General features: G+C 39.2%; 1 long non-coding RNA gene and 1 pseudogene across 1 annotated transcript; one reads left to right on the top strand and one right to left on the bottom strand.

Moving 5' to 3' along the window:
• Positions 1–7,510: 7,510 nt before the first annotated feature.
• LOC124350945 lies at positions 7,511–16,923 on the bottom strand (annotated as a pseudogene).
• LOC124350965 lies at positions 12,938–13,360 on the top strand. The gene is made up of 3 exons (XR_006921307.1): positions 12,938–13,022; positions 13,096–13,148; positions 13,272–13,360. It is a non-coding gene; the product is annotated as an uncharacterized LOC124350965 (long non-coding RNA).
• Positions 16,924–18,104: the final 1,181 nt, after the last annotated feature.

The raw sequence follows: 18,104 nt of genomic DNA on the forward strand, positions 1-18,104 counted from the left end.
CCTTACTAAAGAAGATATTGTGCCTTTGAATGAGCTTGTGATGAAGCCCCTAGCCTTTAAACTAGACATCTTTCAAGGCTTGTTTCTTGGATTGGGGATGGTTTTACGAAAATTTGAAAACGAAATTATTTCAGAACCTTAATGTCATTCGAGACCGTGTAACGACTTCCATTGATAATAGGTAGAAAAATTTCTTGATTTGTTGTTCGGTTATATCTTTTTATTCCAATAGCTAGCTACTTTTCATTTTTAGATTTGGGCACTTATTTGATTTCACAAGACAGGATACCTGCATGCTTGGAGCTCGCACTCATTATTTTAAAAAAATAGTAGATTAAGGATAAAGTTTCCAGGCCGGAAGCAATAATGCTTTTAAAACAGTTAATGGCTGATGTGGCTACGCCTATTGGCGAGAAAAGTACCACATCTATTATACAAAAGACTTTTTGAACTATGACTTGGGCGAGTCCGAGTCCCCTAATAACAATGAATTACAGAATTACTTGAGAGACCCAGTCACTAACATAGAAAGGCTAGATAAATATCCCCAAATAAAACAACTGTTTTTAAAGTACAACACAGCTATCCCTACCGGCTACCACTGCTCCCACTGAGAGACTATTTAGTCAAGCTTTCCTAATTTTAACTGTAAAGACAAAATAAGTTACGTGTGCTTTGTTTGAAATTTTACTTTTATTTAAAATGTCATATAGACTTTGAAATATATTTTCTTATGAAAAACTTATAAATACATTTGACATTTTCTATCGTCATGACTTATGACGTAGACAATTTTCTGTCAATGACTTTACTTTTTGACGGTGACGTTTGATGTGTTCTTTTCAAGTGACGTACGAACAAAAAAATTATAACTTCTAGTTTTCCTCTCATTTTGCTTTTTTTCAGCAATTGGAAGCAATGGGGAAGATTATGATCCCTTTAGAAAACGGGATACTTTGAGCAGTGGCCATGATCGCAACCGTAGAGGCAGACAATAAGACTGCGGTCGAGAAAGCACTTGCAGAGTTAAGAAAGTTGGACGATGAATCACGCAAACCACTATTTTTCTCTCCAATTCTGGAAGAGGTATGGCATACCGATATAGTTGTTAAATATATCAGAAGGAAGAAAAACGAATACTTAGATAATGATCTGGCCAAAGTATTAGAGGACCATGGCAAGCTGGATTACAAAAGAGAACTTGACCGTGGATCGGCAAACTAACGTTCAGCTACACAGGCAATAAAATTCAGGTTTGATCCACATCACGATGATTCCGGAGCTGAACCGTCTGGAGGCTATCGAGGAGTGTATCGGATAAGATCAAAGAGATCGTGGAGGCTACCCTCGAGGAGAAAATCAGACGACGGCAAAAGAAGCCAGGATGTTCGGGGAGCTATCCACCCACTTTGAAGCTATTTATCTGACAGAAAAAGTTATAAGGCACGTTTATAAATAGTTTTTAATCACACATTAACGATAGTGAACGTAAGAAGTATACTTTTCATAAGGTGAACCACCAATGAAAAGGTACCTTTGATCCTGACATAAGTGACTACAAAGATGTGGTCCATCCAGGGGAGTTTGGTGTCCAGCGTAACCCCTAGGATCGTGAGTTTTGTAGCATTAGGGATACATTAGCCATTTAAGAAAAGTACTGGATTTTTACTTGGATTTTAGGCTCAAGTGAAGACAACTGATGAGGTTTTATGAGGCAGTGGTGTGCATTTAGGTCACTCGCTAGTATAGAACCGGCTGAGTGGTTTATTAAAAATATATGATAACTTTTGGGGTGCAGTTCACTTTGGGGGAGTAAACGAAAAAATATTCATTTTGACCTGAGTTGGTGAAAAAACCTGAGGTGGCGCCGATTGCTTCTGTGGCACTGAGGTTGATGTGGGTCCCTACTAACACGGCTCAATCCAATTGTTTTAAGATGTAGGTAAACATAGGATTGATAGATCCAAATCACAATTTGAGGGTTGAAGCATGGTGTGTATATAGTTATTCGAATCTAGGGTGAGATTAAATAAAGAATTTGCATCGTATATCCCAAGTATATTACATTTATCTACTGATTGTACTTCAAAGAAATGTACACAGGGGTATAGTTTGGTTTTGATACCATTTCGTACATACACATAATGTACATAACAGTATAACCATGTTATGTATAAATTGTGGGCATTACTATTCAAATATCATTAAATCACTGAATTCCTCCATTTAAAAGAGTCGGAGTGGTAAGAGCAACGACCTACAGAATCGAAGGACAAAGAACAGATAAATTTAACAATCAAAAGAAAATGGGACAGTTAGCACAGATTCATATAAAGTTATTCATTCAGTTTATAAAAATTCAAATTATCTTAGCAATCCTGACCCATTAAAAAGAAATGAATTTTTAGAATACATTGAAAAAATGATAAACACAGAAAAGAACGATGGACTCAAAAATGAATTTCAACATATTTTGTGGATTCGATTTAACTTATTATAAATTTACTTTTTCAGGGGAATACCAGAGAAGAATTTCCTTCGCGTCTAATTCGGTGAAAGAAATCCAATTAATCGTCCTAATCTGCAAACACAGTAATCAGCAACAACCAGAATCAAATAAAAAATCATAAAAAATCATTTTTCTATTTAGATTGTAGATGGAATCCCCATTATCTTAACTGTTAATGCCATTGGTACAAGCTATGCTGTAAAGGCGATTGAAGCCATACCAAAGATTCTTTATTTTTCATCGATGGCCGAATGACTCCACCAGGGATTGGAATCTCTATTTTCTTCTCTGTTTTTTATTTGGAAAATTTATTTTGAAAGGTTATATGATATTGACAGATCATGAAAGTGTCAACAGTAAGTTCAGGTTCAAACTATATTCATATCTAATGAGTTTAATTAGTGTTTTATCGTTAGCAATGTGTAATACTACAATTTCCTTAATGGAAGATGGGAACATGTTTTAGGTGTGAAAATTTGTATTGAAGGCGAAAACACGCATACACACTTGTGTTTTTTTACTCATTCCCTGTTGTACTTGTCTCTAATTCTTCTCTCTCATTTTCAGTATGGCAATAAAATTGCATCATCTTAACACATGGTGCAGCAACTGAACTTCTTCTTACTGAAAAATAACTTAACACAACAAAACAATATGCATTCACGACAATTAGCCTAACTGGTATACTTTTCAAACATCTCCTTTTGTTTCTGTTTCATAACAATTAGAAAATGACTGATAGAATTGAGGACAACGTGAATATTAAATAAATCAATAGTAGTAACTTAAAATCACATATTTCGTACACTTAGAGTAAGTTATCTTGAATTTTGGACAGTCTAGATGTATAAGGACAGGTTGAAGAGCTTCACTTTAAGGATGTGTATTCGAGCACTGGGTACATACACACAAGCGTTTACGCAAGAGGAAAAACTAAGTGGGAGAGTGGTGAGGAAGAATAGGGAGTCGGCTTGCTGCTACTGGTGAAGGCAGAGGAAGCGAACGTAGGAGACCACGGGGTGGTCGACGAATTGCGACTGAACGCTGAGCGGCTGGTAGCTACTGGTAGCGACTAGCGACAGGAGAAGATGTCGTGGATGCTGGGTTTTAAATACCGGCTGTGTCGCTTGTAATTTGGAGATGGCTCCAAATTACCCAGTGATTTTCGTAGATTGAACAAGAGAAAAAGGTACCTCGAAAGGTTTGACAAGAGAGCAATAGGAATACACATGGGTGAAAATATGATGAGTGATGAACCTGATTCGGCAAAGTGACGGTTGTTCCAGATAAACAATTATAGATTGGTTAACTGGTAATAGGTGAGGTTAAGGGAATAGGGAAAAGCGATGTGAGGGGAAACGATCAATACTTGCTAAAATGAATTACAAGATGCAATTCCTATACAGAGACATAGAGGGATTGTATTCTTATTCTGTGAGAATAACACATTCTTTGGTTACCGTCATTGTTGCCATTGCCTCTATATTAGACAACTATCTAAACGTAAGTTGCCAAATTTGTGAGCTGTCTGGTCTCTTCATCGTCTTGTGTTTGCTACTGATGATTTACATAGAATATAATTGAATATAATGAATATCATTGATATGCAATGTGTATCATGTAGTGGTTATAGCACTTGGCCGGTGGCCCTAATGTGCTATGAGGGTACGAGTTCGGTTCCGTTAGCAGGCAAACATTTTTCAAATAAAAGGATCTCAGGTACCGCGAAAAAAAGGGAGGTGATCCCTCAATAGACGACGGGTAGGCTAAGGGGTGGCCAAGGACGCTACGGAAGCCCGGTAAACCAAAACTTTTAAGTCGATTTACTCAGGGATGCGTTCATTTGCACAATTTTTCCTTAGTACCATTCAAATCGCCTTAACGAGCTCTATCTAATGGCGTTAAGTTTGATTAGATTGGAGATTCCATGCTACTGTAGGTCACTGTCAATGGAATCATTAAAGAAAAGTAGGAGGTAGATCATATGTCTCTTCCATTTTTGTCTTTCAAACGTTTCATTAATTTTTTGTATAGAATAGGCGATGCAATACTAGAAGACCAAACCATCTCTGACGAGAGTCGATAGATAGTTTATGCTTATCCGATTATGATAAACGAAGCAATCGAAAATTTAAGACATTCTTACTTCTTGACTTCATTTGACCAAGACCAACAAGTAAAGGAAAAGCTTAAAAGCATGTACACAACAGGATCGTAGTTGTGTCCCAATTAATGGACTATTTTGACGCGTAGTAATAACCATGTGGACTTGCAGGGAGGCTGGTCCGCAGTTAAGTAGGCTCTCCTGGCTTAGTGAATTGGAAAAACTTCCTGTGAATGAGTCAATCGCTTTGTTGAATCATTATTTTCATTCAGTGTGAAGTTGCCGAGGGTTGAAACGTCTACACCGCTATCAACTAAGTTCTTCAAGCCATTAAAATTTCTGTTTTCGATCTCGAGCAGTAGAGCTCTCGTAGCTCCATGTTTTTCTGTGCTTTGGGTCAGTGATATGCTACAGACTTCAGAGATACAAAGTTAGTTTAAATATTCAAAGGTAAACTGTAATGTTAAAATAAAATTTTACCGTTTAAATACAAATACGCTAGGTGGCATACAGTTTCCCAAATGGTGTGGTACGAACTACGAACTTTCTTCTACCTATTTTTACATAAACTATGTTACTTTTGATACCAACAAAGAAAAATCAGAGGCTTACAGTGTTGATATGAAACAAAAGGAACTTGTAAAGAAAATTGCTCGAATAAGAAACATCAACTGGCAGGCTCCCTCAGCTTTCGTGTTAGAATCCAGTCTTTGGTACTTTGGGCTGCTCGCACTTTCAGTCTGTTTGCAAAGATAGTTTAAGTAGCAATTTAAAATATTAATAAAATATATAATTTCTTGCAATGTACACCTGCTGAGTTAGTAGAAGGAAACACCACTGCTAGGTGGGACAAGTAGTTTTCAGAAAAGAAGCATGCAGTTTCCCAAATGATGTGGTACAAAGTTTCTTCGACCTATTTTAAAAAAAAATATGTTACTTTTGATACCAACAAAGAAAAATCAAAGGCTTACAGTGTTGATATAAAAGAAAAGGAAATTGTGAAGAAAACTGATCGAATAAGAAACATCAACTGCCAGGCATCCTCAGTTTATTCGTGTTAGAATACAGTCTTTCGTGCTTTGGGCTGCTCGCACTCTCAGTCTGATTGCACAGATAGTTTTAGTTACAATTTTTAATATGAAGAAATATAGAATTTCTTGCAATGTACACTTGCTGAATTGGTGGATGGAAACAGCACTGCTAGGTGGAACAAGTAGTCTTCAGAGTGGTAGCAAATAATCTTGAATCTTCTAGGATTTTGAACAAAAAAATAGTTTAGAAACTATTAATGGAAAAATAGAGGCTTTACAGTGTTAATGTTAAAATATTTCAAACTTATTTAGAAAAAGCTAAACTATAATGAAATACTCTCAGGTTCCCTTGGTTGTTGCAAAGAATCCTTCAGTGCTTAGGACTTGTAACACCCCTCTGCTGTTGAGAATTATAAAGATTTAAATTTAATTCCAATTCAATTCCAATTTGAATTCTTGTAGTTTACTTTTTACCAAAACTAGGTTAGTTTTGTTGCTACATTTGTATACCAAAAATAATGGCTGACCATGATGACATAGACATACATTTTTAAAAAACATATATTTTTTAATGTATGTTTTTAAAAAATGCTAAAAATTTTATGAAATCTCAATTTACTTCTTCAACAAAGGTTCGTGACGTTTTTTACTTGAGTATCCTCACTGGAAATCAGACGAAGACCACCTGCTAGGAGACGAACAAAAAACACCAGTCTCAAACAAAAATTAATTAAAAATTATTAAGATTGAATTGGGGCTCGAAATAAAAATTATGTAATAGAGAAATGAATAAACTATTCACTGTTTGGAAGAAAAGGGGGGAAATCAGAGTCATAGATAAGAAAACAATTTTTTTACCGAGGAGAAGTTGGTTTTCCCATATGACGCTGTAGGCGACACAGTCCAACTTGGACACAAATTTGATGTGGCACATTTGCGGAGAATGCGCAACACAGGATGTCTAACTGCTCTATAATCTGGTTTTAAAAAAATATAAGTCAAAACTGTTTTCTAAAAAAGGAAAAAATTTCCTTTTAGAAAATTATTTTTTCTACATTTTTAGCTAACTAGGAAAGTCCATAATAGAAAAAAGAAAACAGAATAGACGACTCGACTAAAGGACCAAAAAAACTATTTTATTTTTTGTTCCCATTCTACTTGAACTATTAGGCTACAATAATTTTTTTAAAAGATGCGCATTTTTTAAGAACATAACTGGTAATTTTTAAAATGCAATCCCTCTAGATCGCAAGGGACGAAAAACGGTGAGTACCAACTTACCCAGCTACCTACTTTCCCCACTCTCTCTCTATCCCTTCCGTCAAATTAAAATTAAAGCAGAGAGTTCAATTTGCCTGCTAAATAAACTTTCATGGATGACTATATAGCTTATGATTATATACCTATATACCTCTTGAAGATAAATGAATTTCCTATTTTCCTATTGGTAATTCAATGGATGTTATTCATTCTGATGCTGAGAAAAATGGTGTTCCATTTTACCCCGGGATCTGTTCCATTTAACCCCGTCTTTTTTGGGCCACGTGTGGGTCGAATGAAAAAAAGCTTGGTTATATTTTCTTTTGTATCTCGTTTATTTTTAAATATTTATAAACGATATTTATTCAAGGAAAAAAAATCAGTGGGTAGCCAAGATCTAGCTTAATAATACAGACCAAAAAAATATTAAAATGTATCTATATTGTCCGAATTCATAACAAATAAAAATAAGGCAAACATTAAAAAAATGTTGCATTTCGCCCCGGTCTCCCCTAAAACCGGATTAAAACCAAGGTGTTTTTAAGGTGATTGAGATCTTCTTTTTATGTCTCGTCTCCTAAATAGTAACACACGAATATCGCCAACAACGATTCAGTGTTTATTTTTATTGTTATCAGTTTTTCATTGTTAACATTCACAATTTACAGAATTTTCACACGAATATTATAACATGGATGAATTTTTGAATTTATATGCATTTGAAACAGTTTTTAAAACCATGCGAAATATAGCACAGGTCATAGGTACAGGCTTACTCACGAATATTAGGTTTGAGGATGAAGAGAGGTGTCCTGCACTTCACCGTGTGGCGAATCACTGTCATCGTCGTTATCGTCTACATCATGTTCTTGTACAGTATTAAACTTTGGCATGTCATGATATGACCTGGAGATCTGTAGCGGATGGCGTGATGAAAGGCTGATGGGCCTGTTTGGAACTGGAAGATTATTAGGATCTTGCCCTATTATTGCGGCTTGACGGAGTTTTGACGGAGAAGATTCGCTGATTGACTGTCGAATGTTATTCGATGGTGATGAATGGCCTACATTTCCACTGCCGTTTTGGTTGATTCCAGATGAGTTAGTTGGATTTCGCATAGTCGGTTGCCGGCGGACACTGGAGAAAGCCCTCAAACGATCGAGGGCTCCTTGAGCAGCAGAAGCGCTCGACGATGAAGTGGCAGCCGCACGCCGAGTTGAAGTCCTGTGCAACTGTTGGATGGCTGCTGCTGATGTAAGGACTCCTACATTTTTTAGTATCGAGAATCTTGTGTTAAAGTCACTTATTGTTTGGAAATGCATATAATTATGCCATTTCACCTTGTTTCGCAGTTGTTTGGCGCCTTCTTGCACGAACCATTCCGTAGACGACAGCGGCCAATGAACTGCGGCTGGATGGCTGTCGATGGACTCCTTTCGGAGAGCCCATTTCTTTTCCCACCACGAGATAAGTCTGCATTTCTCCTTTGCCCTTGACTTGGACAAGACCGCGAGGCTGCAATCGATAACCCCTTTCTGACAGAATCTATTTTTTTTTAAGACCAAATTTATATGCGTTTGTCACCACCCAACTCTGTGTAAAAATCTCTTCTTTTGCGATAACAGAAGCTGTCGTGTCGCTAAAAAAGTAACAGATCGAAAGCATATTCCCTGTAAGTCTAATTATTTATAAAAATCGAGCACCAACCTGATAGACGTCGCGCGTGACTTGAATTCGACCCATTTGACCAGTCGAGTCCATGCGCGAGGCTTCGTTAACCGTATTGCCCCAGACGTCGAACACTGGCTTGCGAGCTCCAATGACTCCGCCCACAACTTGCCCCACACCTATACCTGTTGGATTTTTTCCAAGTCCAAATAATAATCATGCAAATTATTTGAGAGAAAATGTAAACCAGAAGTCCAAAATAACGCAAAGAACTAACCGACTCTTAGTTGAAAGTTGTTAAACGAATGGCGATTCACTTCGTCCAGACGATCTTTCATCGCCAACGCAAAATCTGTCAGGGCTGTTAGGTGCAAATATTCGTCTTCGTTTCCCTGCGAAGACATTTGCATCAGTCAGGAGATTTCGAAAAAAAAAGTTTTGAAACAGAAATATAAATTATATTTTGATGTTTTACGTACATTCGTGGCTGTTTTTTGGACCGGATCCAGCCCAGAGACGGCCATGTAGGTCGAGCCAATAGTTTTGATTTTTTCAATTGAAGCAAAACGACTTTCGTCAAGGAGCTCATCAAAATCCACTAATTTACAAATGGACACTGTTAAGTCGTTCCATTTCGTTTTCAAAATTCGCGCACTTCAAGTAAAAAAATTATTTACCGATGATTTCGTTGAGTAAACGGATACATTCCATTCCTTTATTGACATCCTCGGAATAGAATTCGGTGAAATTGGGAATACTGAGATAACGGATTTCATATTATTTATTCTTTTTATAACTTTACGATTTTTTGGGGGGTTTTTTTAAATTAAATACCTTGCAAACATCACCCCAACGCCATCTTTTGCTTAAGAATATAACTCCTAAAAAGAAAATAGTAATAAATATAGTAGTATGCAGCATGTAACATATTAAGTCGATAAAAGTGGAATAATTTACATCTGCTCTACGTTCGCTGGACTCGGCTGCAAGGAAATAAGTCGCTACGTGGTCTGGTAAAATATTTTTGAGCAATTGGGTATTGTAAGTTCTCGTTTCGGAAATGTCCGTCAACTCTTTGGCCGCCTGCTGTTTCCAGAGGAAATCGAGCCGCGAAGTCACTTCCACCAAACGTGAATGATAGCCAACGACGTAAAAGAACAGGAAGATCAGCACAAGCATCGACCACTTGTCCACCACGTACCGTCCGCAGTCTCCCTGAACGTCAAACAAATCCGTTGCACTAACGTATAAAATTTGATTTACCACCATGACTTCTTTTTGCTGGCGAACTTACCTGGATCTCATCAAAGACTTGCGGGTAAGCTGCCGTCATCAGGATTGTGTAAACAGTGACCATGACTAATAGGATGGCTGATTTCATCATGTAGTTTAACTTGAGGAAAGAAGCCAAACAAACCATGGCCAAAACCCAAGTGTACATGTGATACTGAGGTAACAGGCAAGAAGCCACCACAGCCGGCGTATGATTTGCGTTCGAATCGGACGTGATGTTGGTTAAATTTCCTTGCTGAGAACAGTTCTGGCTATTTTCAAGATAATACTGGCCGACAGAAGATTCCAGGTGTGTGATGTAATCCGCAAATAATACCTATGTAATAATTCAATATTGATAAACGATTTATTCTTTGCAAAAATAAGACAAATTCTTTTTTTTTACCATATTAACGACAGTAGTAATGAAAACGATTCCAACGACGAAACAAATATACAAATTACGTAGAGTCCGCTTGCGGGCCAATTCTTTGGACGCGTGTCTAATCCAGCAATCCGGAAGCCACGGCATTTCTTCCGCCACCGCCAGAATGAGCGCCGATGCCAACATGATTGTCGCTACCCCTAACGTAACCCACAATCCAATTGTCCTTAAAAATAAAGTTAGAAGATCCCTTTATTCACTTATTTCCTGGAATATTTATACCACATTTTTAGTTTTGCTTACTTGGGCATGACTATCACAAGTGAACACGCCAGCAGTATCCATATGATGAAGACGCAGAAAGCATTAGATTTAAAAACGTCCTCTCGCATATTGCTAAACTACAAAATAAATGATCCGTGATAGCTATAATTGCCTCTGTAAAAATGAGCGATATATGTGCTTATTCTAATTACATTCGATTCCATATCGGGTCGCAAGAACTGAAGTGTCACCGGGTGGACGTGCTCGTTCCGAATTTTCTTGTTCGAATCAATCTCAATTGAAAGGTCCATTAGCTGGTCCACCTCTTCCTGGAGATTCAACAGCGCCGCTTCGGGGGCCGCTATTCGAACTCTTCGAGAGCCACCGCGGTTGCAGGGGGATTCCTGCTGTCCCCGTCGGATGGAAGACGGCGGAGATGGAGTGCATTCGCCGCGCAAAGCTTCGTCGCTCAATAAACTGGGTAAGGCAGATGTAGAAGATGGATGAGTTGATGAAGCGTTGGACACTTTCAGTTGATGGGATTCTTGGTCGGCGAGATCGAAAGATTTGGTGAACGATGTCTGACCGTCGTCGTCGTCGTCGTCCAGACCACAAATGTCCAGCTGAATAATTCAACGAATTTGTGCTGTGATTTATTCGACAATTTTTCCTTTGACTTGTGAAACGCTTTTTGTTGACATCGACTCACTCACAATACCAACCAAAAATAAGTGAAATTTCATTGAAATTGCTGGCGATGCTGGGCTTACGTTTTCGAAAGGTATTTCTGGCGACCAGTCAGCCGAGTCATTGATCAATACGGATGTGTCGGGGCTGGAAATGGCACCGACTGAGACTCCCCCGAGAGACGGCCTGGCACTAGCAGTTACGTTATTGCTGGCCTGACTTGCTTTCCTCTTGATGGGATTGTCTTCGTCCTCTTCTTCGATCCAGGCCTCCAACATTCGCGTGCGACAGCAGCCGACACGATCCGTGGAAGAGCGGCCGTAATGTTCATCTTTGGAGATTTTCTTAATTCGCTTTTTTTTCACGATCAAGAAAGTCTCCATTTTATGTTCCTAATTTGATCAACGGTTTCAATGACATTTACTCTGTTGATTGAATTAAAATATAGGCCTATATTTACCTTTAGATAAGCGTCTCGAGTGTCGCCGTAACCTGGCTCGACGTCATATGTGTCAGCGAGATTATCTAGAGTTGCTTTCGAAATGTGAACTCGCCTTTATAGAGAAAGTATCAAACGAACGGATATCCGGTTTAATAAAAGGTAAAAGGCCGACAATTTTCTATAAATTTACCCGGGGATACCCCCTGATTCCATGTGGTTGGCCATTGTGACGTCAAAGGACCACACGTCGAATTGCCACTTGTAGACGCCGAGGACGCCGCACAAAACGGATCCGGAGTGAATGCCAATTCTCATGTTCAAGTCAACCTTTTAAATTTGTGCAACAAAAAGAAAACGAACTACGTTAGACTTTTTTGTGAAAGCATCATTTCTTAAATCCAGAATGGCGTCATATTTCTTACTTGGGTTTTCTGGCGGACAAATTGTATTGCGCAGATCATGTCCAACCCAGTTTCGACACAGCAGTTGGCATGATTGGAACGAGCTTCTGGAAGTCCTGACACGCAGTAGTAGCAATCGCCCAGCAATTTGATTCGCAAACAGTGATTTTCCTATTGATTACATCACGAATATCACGAATATTAAAAAAAAATTAATTTCGGTTATTAGTTGTTAGATTCGGAGTTGGAAATTTACTTCAGCTAGTCGGTCGAATTTCCCGAAAAGATCGTTCAATACTCGAACTAGCTCCTGTGCGCTGCACTGGCTGGCTAACTCTATTAGATATTACGTTAAATGTCGGTTACGTTTTATATTCTGATCAAAGGAAAACGAAGTGAATTGATTCAACGTGCTGCTGCGTACCAGTGAAACCTTTGATGTCGGCAAAAAGAATGGAGACGTTCTCGTAACGATGTAAATAAATCTTGTGGAATTGCGGAATGGGCGCTGACGTCGGCGCATCAGCTGACACGATTGGAGTTGAGACCAATTTGCTACCGACTGCTGTTGCGTTCCCGTTGCCGCCACTCTTCTCCGTGTCTTCCTCGCCAGCGAAATCCCGAATCATCTCCATGACAACAAAGCGCGGTAATACTAGAAGGTGGGTTTTTTATTAATTTTTTCTTATACCATATATCCGTCGACGTTTAGCAAATAAAAAGAAATTGACATGAGTAGTATTACTACATACCTGACAGAAGCAATTTCTCTTGCTTGTCATTTTCCTTCTCCGCCTTGCAGCGCATCTCGTGAGAGCGTCGGGTTTCCAGAAATGCTTTCCTGCCAGCGCGATCCGTCAAATATTTGGCGTAGAGTCCCGCAAAATTCATCGCTGCATAAAGAACCAAGTCCGCGCCGCCACTCATGGCGATGCAATACCAATCCTGATTTTTTGAATAAAAAAGAAACAAAGTTCAATTATCGTTGAAAGCAAGGATGTACGTATACATGTAGATTATTTTTAATATTTGTGTGTGGATGGGCGTGATTCATTTTATGTATACCTCCCAGGGCGACGGATTGCTGCTGATCCGGACCGAGTGAACCACGAAAAAGGAAGTCAGGTGAATAATGACCGTAGCTCCTGCGGCTGTTTGTTGTAAAAAACAAAAACAATATTGATGGTAGACTCATTCCAACTTTTTGTTTTTTATCTTTGAAACATTTTTACCTGATACGGACCACAGGAGTGGCAAAGGTAGCATGGCATAAGCTGCGAATATGATGAAAAGGATGTACCAGACCATATGCGTCGTGAGTTCGGAGCTTTGGATTCCTGATTGATTTCCTCTGCCGCCAATGTCGTCGAAACCGAGACCTACCAGGACTTAAACAAACACGTCACCAGATGGCAGTCATTGAAAACAAAATATATGGTGTACTACCGGCAGCTCGGGAGAAAAAAGGGACGGAATATATAATAAAGCGGAAAACGTGAATTTTATATAAAAGGGAATGAAAATGAATAGGGATTTCCCCGACAAGAGAAAGTCTTGTAAATCTATTCTGTGTTCCCGTCTTCCATTATTTTACGTCATTTCAAATTACAGTTTCTTCTACATATAAAAGTTGGGAAGGAATCGTCGACGAACGTCCAACAATAAATCACGCGAAATTGTTCACTTTTTCTTTATGGATGCGCTTTATCCTTTCGGTCACAAAAGTTAAACTCGAAACTTTGGGCTCCAGCTCAGACCCAAGTAATTTCTATGTTCCCACATTCTTCTAAGACTTGTTCTCTTCATGACAGATTCATGATTAACCAGTTTTTGGAGGGGGAAAACCTTGGTGCTGTGTGCCTCGCTGCTGCTATTTCAAACCAAAGTTTTTACTCTCGCGAGATGAACAGGTTCTGCAACCCTGGGTTGTCACGTCTAGTTTTTATTTGAAAATACTCAGATGTCCATAAAGATTTTTCCTTCTCTATATGAACCGTGATGAAATCGGGGAAAACCATCACAAGCCGGACCTTCAATAAACTAATAGTACTTTGGTGGTTTGAACAATAAAGCAGACAAGGTGAATAAAACGCCGCTTTGTTTGATTATTCATGCCGCGGAAAATTATTTAATGACTATAATACTAAAGAAAAGAGGAAAAAAAAGGCTCAATTGGTTTTGAGATTGTGCCAAACGATTTTGTTTGGGAATATCCTCAAGCGAAATATGTTTCGTTTCTAACTAAACAATAGGGTCGCAATCATTCGGAGAACGATATATATTTTTACGTTTACACGTGGCGTTTATATAGGCTACCGTGTCTGCAGCAGGTCGTCATTTTTGGGAAACCCGTCAAGTTTATTGGCTGACGTCCAAATGCCCCATAGCCTATAGAACTAGCGTAGGTTTTTTTCTTCTATGATGAGCTTTCAGCAGCAGCTTACCTTGTAGGTTCATCAGGAGCCAGGTGGCTAGGGCAGCCCAGTGAAGGTAATTGTTGGCGAAACATTTCCAGCATGATGCAAGCAAACAGAGTAAGATGTTGACGAGGATCAAGCACGATGTCCACGTCACCGTTTCCGTCGGGTAAACCCCGTGCGTGTGATGGCTAGCGACTCCCGGTGATGATGATCTATCGGGGCAGTCCGACGATGAATTGAGAGAGGCCGGCGAATCGTCAGCAGCAGAAAAACAGTCGGAGGATTGCTGGATGCTCACGCTGGCACCACTGCCGCTGTAGTAATGGATGGAAATGAGGACGACGGCGATGATCTTGAGGGCCACGTCAACTCCGTTGACGACAATGAAGGACTTTTGACGCTGCCGGTGCGAGTATCGCTGATAAGCCGACTCGAGCGGCTGATTTTCAAATCTGCCGCTCAATCCGTTCTGCAGCGACGGCAAGTAGAGTCCGCCGTAGACGACAGCGCCACCGCCGCTCCGCTGGAACCGGGCCGCCGTCGAAGTGGCACGCTCCAACGCTTTATTATAACACCGAAGAAAGTATTTGTTAAGTTCACGTTTGAGGGCGTCGTCGCGGTACATATATCTATGCTTATGTCTCTACGTGAGCGGCATCGGGATGTGTGACAATAAAGGGGCCCCCACCAGGCACCAGAAAAGAAAACACTTCCGTAAGTGTCACAGCTTAAGCGACGCGCGCTTCCCGCCATACAAATGTATTTCTTAAGTTATGCCATCACAAAAAAAAGGAATAATATGCGATGCTTGTATATAACAATTCTTATGGTGATTCTATGACATCAAAGATGTGCACGATCGCTGTCGTACGCCGAAACTATTTAAACAATCAACTGCTGATGTGAAATAGATTATTTTTTAAAAATACAGACGACTCTAAACGGGCCAGATCTTTATATTCTTACGTCAAAAGATCGATACATTCATTTATTTGAGTGTAGATAACTTGACTAAGGAGGTCCTGCAGTTTGGATGTGTCACTTCATAAAACTGGGCCAATTATATAATGCCCAGGAAAATTAAAATAATTATTTTCCTTTTTTTTTCTAACAATTAAAAGTACTTCAGTTGCATTTCTTCTTCAGTAGTCACTACAAGATCTAGTTTCTCTATAGCGCTCCCATCAGTTGAAAATATTTGAAAAGCGACGGACGGATCAAAAAGAGAGTGTTGTCAAGGAAAATGAAAATCCACAGCTGAAACTGACGTACCCCTTTCTCTTCGAATCTTTTCATTTTTTTAACTATGTACATTGGACGCAATAGTACTTCTAAACAACACACACACACAAAACTACTAACAGAACATCTAAAAAAAAAAATAAAATAAAAAATCAATAGCGACAACTTCAGTTTCAAGATCTTTCTAGTTCCTTTTTTTTTCTTTTCTTTCATGGACGAAACAAAGTTTGTTGACTTGGTGGGGTGCCGCACTAACACACAGAGAGAAACGCTCTGTGTGCTGTAATCCGACGATTACATCATCACATCTTCGTATATACTTTTGAATGAGAGAATGACTAAATAATATTGCCCTTATTCTCTCTCATTCACAAGATATTATATATTTTATTTCTGCGCTGGTGGCTCTCTAATATGATATAAGCAAAACACCTATCGAATTACACACAGCCAACAATGCTGATGAATGTTATAAGATATTTGTATTATATGCGAGCGCTATAGCTGGCTGTTCAATTTTTCATTTCACATGAGGAAGAGTTCGGTCTTGTGTAACCTCTGGCTCATTGTGTATCCACATACACTGCGCCTCCCTCGCACTCGTTGACTGCTATAGTACATATATATACATACCTACCGACTGGCTTTTGCTATCTTGGTCACGTAGGTACTTTGGGGGCAGGGTGCGACCAGGGTGCGACATCCGAGCTTTACGGTTTCGCTTTGAGATTTGAGTAAAACGGTCAAAAGATGAGAGACAATAAGGCATCAGCCAGCAAGAACACGCCACAAAGCTTCTTTTTTTGTTTTAGTTTAGCCACTTGACTTTATAGTCAAGTCAAAGCATCAACAAAAAAAAAATAAAAAAGAAAGAGTCGGTTTTTCCGTGCACAACGAGAGGCCGGAATCGGATTACTTTTCTGGCGTGTGTTGACTTTATACTATATCCAAAGGGAGTAGACACACACGACGAACCTCCCCCAAAAAAGAGAAGAAAGGAAATGAGGGAATTCGTCTTGACGGTCATATATAGGCTACAGTGCGTGTTTTTCTTGCATCCTTACCTAGATGAAGATGATGCTGAGACTTGACCGTCGACGGAGATGTGCAGGACGGTTCGTCGTCGGTCGATAAAGTTCCACTTGATTCCATCGTCCTCCTCGGTGTCGAGATTTCGTCGTCCATCTATATGTTGCCGGCTGCTGCTGCTGCTGTCGCATTCATGAACGAAAACGAACGACCTGCATTCAGTCGAAAATATCAATCGAGATCGAGACATTCGATTAGGAAAAAGTCAATATTGAAATACATGTCAATATAGGCCCTACTACGCTTGGCAGCAACATGATTATATTAGAGGGTTCTCGTGAATGAAAGAATTAGGAAATCGAATTCAGATCGAATAGTCGCCATCTGGCTTTTCTTAATATCATATATTGTAGTCGAAGGGAAAAGGGCTGCCTGGGAGAAAAATGAAACGAATCGACAAATTCTTACAAATCTTGAAACTCCATTTCTTCCTTATATCATACCGCCCATATATAGCGCAGTCGATTCCCGAAGGAGTGGTCTACCAGCAGAATTCGTATTATAATAATTCGCCACATTGTTGTATCGCTTGATGTGCGCCCATCAAATAAGATCAGTAGTATATAAAGAAAAGTTTCTAAACTGCCGTCACTGATCACTTCTTTTGTCGGTCTGCAACTATCAGTGATTATAATACACAGCTCGTTCCTCTTTTATTCCATAAGTTTTGGGTCCGTTTGAGACGAATTTTTGGAAATGTTTTTTAAAGACGTGATGTACAGTTTTACACAGCTATATAGGGGAGCCTGACTGTGGGTATGGCATATGGTGACGCATTAGTTTTATAATTCAGCTCTCATGATATTCTATTCAGCATGGAGAGTATATAGGAAAAAGCCTGTGCATATTTACGAGTTTCCTCCTATTTATGTTACCACTACATAAACTGGCATGTAGCGAAGAGGGGAAGACGGGCTATAATGTATAATCTGATATAATGACGTCTATATACTACGGTACACATATTTCGTTCGACGGAAATCCTCCCCAGATCCCATATCATATGTTACAAGACAAGGAAGTTTATTCAAACCATTGTGTAGCCGTGCCATGTACTATATATGTGACAAGATTCACAAGAAATGCAATATGGTTATAAGCAGCAGGTGCGCGTATGTTTCGATATTAACTATACCAGCTATTCTGCAGAATTGCTATTTAATTGGCAGCGAAGATTAGGACGAACGATGAGGACGAACTTTCGCGGGAAATATAAATGATATTCAAAATTCTAGCGCGACGGACATTTTCAAAATGAAGAATTTCATGAAACAAGTTGAGCATTAACAATTTCATCATCGAGTGTATAAGTATACTTTTATGGGAGAAT

This window comes from Daphnia pulicaria, chromosome 7 (genome assembly GCF_021234035.1).
Source record: "Daphnia pulicaria isolate SC F1-1A chromosome 7, SC_F0-13Bv2, whole genome shotgun sequence".
NCBI classification, from domain to species: domain Eukaryota; kingdom Metazoa; phylum Arthropoda; class Branchiopoda; order Diplostraca; family Daphniidae; genus Daphnia; species Daphnia pulicaria.